Raw genomic sequence first — 2,427 nt, forward strand, 5'->3', positions numbered from 1 at the left:
TTATGCCAATGTGGTCAAAAGATGCTGCAGTCTGTTAGAATGATGGGCTAGAATGTTACGGCTTGAATGAAAATGAAGAACTTTGTGGTTATAGAGTATAATGACTCACAGCAGTGTGCTGCTGTAGTGATGATGAAGTGGTTCCTGTCACTGATTCTGTAATGGGAAATTTCTTGTAGAGACTTAGGAAAACCATCATTCCCTTAACTCATTCTGCCAAAACACAAATCTCTTTTCCTATTTCAAAATACACCAGCAAAGTACAGAGGTAAATATTTTACTGTAATGTACATTATCAGGTTAGACTAGCCAAGCTTAGAACCATGACTCCTTAAAATGCACTTAAAAATCTAAAATACAAAGTTGTTCTTGCCGGTGCATGTACCATTGCAAACCAAAGAAAACTAGTGATTCTGGGGACCTGGCTGTTATTCCCTGTGCACTACTATCAGGCCAAAACTGCAGGTTTCACTAGAATGCATCTCCTGACCCTTAGCTCCTAAACACAACATTTACTATGCATGATCATGCACCAGACAGGAAGAAGAAACACATCATTATTGATTTAAGTGGCTCCATGACTTTTTCTCAAGCACCACTTTCAAACTAGACAGAAACTAAACAACAGGTGTTTGAGGTCAACAGTCTGAATAAATGAGCTACTCTCTCATCACATTTCTGCAACTTTGTTTGACAGTCACCTTTAGTGAACATCTGTGGCAGTGGGTTCTTTTGTGAAGCAGGATCAAGTGATTCAAATCAGTCTGTTAGATACCCCATGACAAATGAACTGCATGACCATAAAATGTATTCGGTTTGTTAGTGACAAAACCCACACCTCTGCTGGGTGTCAGATGACATGTTTTGGTAAGCTTTCTGATCTAGCTTTGGTTCAGGTCTGGGAAAAGAATGAGCATTACTGTCAGCGCCTCCTCTTTGCGTGTGTATCTGTTTTATCCCAAGCTGAAACAAATCATAAAAAAACAACTGTTCATATTTTTTTCTTGATCAAATCCTTCTCTGCACAATATTTCATAGAATCTTTGCTAAAAGAAATAGTTTTATTGTCCCCTCTGTTTTTTGCTTGAACATATCATGTTGATATAACCTTGTTAGTGAGAGTTGGGATTATTTTATTTAGTTTGATGTCTCTATGGGAATCTGGCTCAGCGTTGGGCAAAGCCCTTAGGGAGTCAGCCTGACTGAATGCAAATAGATTCCAGTTCCTTTCTTACCGAATCAAAGAAAGACTGGTTAGTAGACCTTCACTATTAGAACAGCCACAGGCAGTTTCAGAGCAAAATACTGAACCCACTGAAATCTCAGAGGTCTCCCCACATAATGATCAGCCAACCTGCATTTTCTTTAAGAATACAATACATCAGCAAATATACAGGTGCTCAGGGAGAATGATCATAAAGTATCCAGGGGGGAAATTGGCCCCATAGTGGCACATAAACACATTTTCTATTGAGAATGGGTCTGATAAACAACAAAAAAGTCCAGCTGTTGCAGCTGTGAAACTCAGCCTTAGCACCTGATTTAACAGTACTTTCAAGCACTATCCATCTATGGAACATAAATCTGGACCTATAAAAACAAGGCTTGACAGACATAAGGAAGTATACCAGAAGAAGACATGAGTTATTTTCATCTCTCTTCTTATTAAACTATCACATATTAAACTGTACATATTTTACTTTTACTTACCTCTATGCAGTACTGACACCAAAAATGAAATATAAAATTAAATCTTGTTAATCATGCAAGCAAGCTAATAATAACAATTACTAGATTCTCATCACAGTCTTGACAATGTCAGGTCCAAACTATGTATATTAAGTTTTCTATTTCATGTCAGAGATCCAAGGTGATAACACACTAGAGGACATTTAAATTTATAGGTGAATAGGGCCCTTCTGAGCCATAACTATGGTCCTCATAAAGTGCAATAACGGGCCACTGAATGAACTGATTTCTGGAGCTTTGTTTGGACTTGTTGAACTTCAGGGTCTGGCTGTTAATATTTGTGTTTCTGCTCTGTTTTGATGGCATGCAACAGAATAATGCTAAGCTGTTTTTACACTTTCTTTGACCTGGAGTGACTCCACCATGGTCCCAATTATACTTTGTGTGATTCTTTTAACAACAAACGTCTTTACATGGCAGTTGTACAAACAAGCTGCATGCAGATTTTTGTTGTTATTCAGCCACAACCTTATCATGTTCCGATTTGTCTGATTTCCAGTTGTAAAACCAACCATTTACTTAGATAAAGCATATGAACAACTTTTAAATATATTTAAGAAAGTATATGACAGGAACTGTACTCGTAAGCAGTATAAAAACAAAAGGAATTAGTGGGAAACTGTGGATGAGTAAGGGATTACAGAATGCATGTAAAAAGAAGAATGCGTTATATAAGGA

The sequence above is a fragment of the Monopterus albus genome, unplaced genomic scaffold, assembly GCF_001952655.1.
Source record: "Monopterus albus unplaced genomic scaffold, M_albus_1.0 scaffold130.1, whole genome shotgun sequence".
Classification (NCBI taxonomy): domain Eukaryota; kingdom Metazoa; phylum Chordata; class Actinopteri; order Synbranchiformes; family Synbranchidae; genus Monopterus; species Monopterus albus.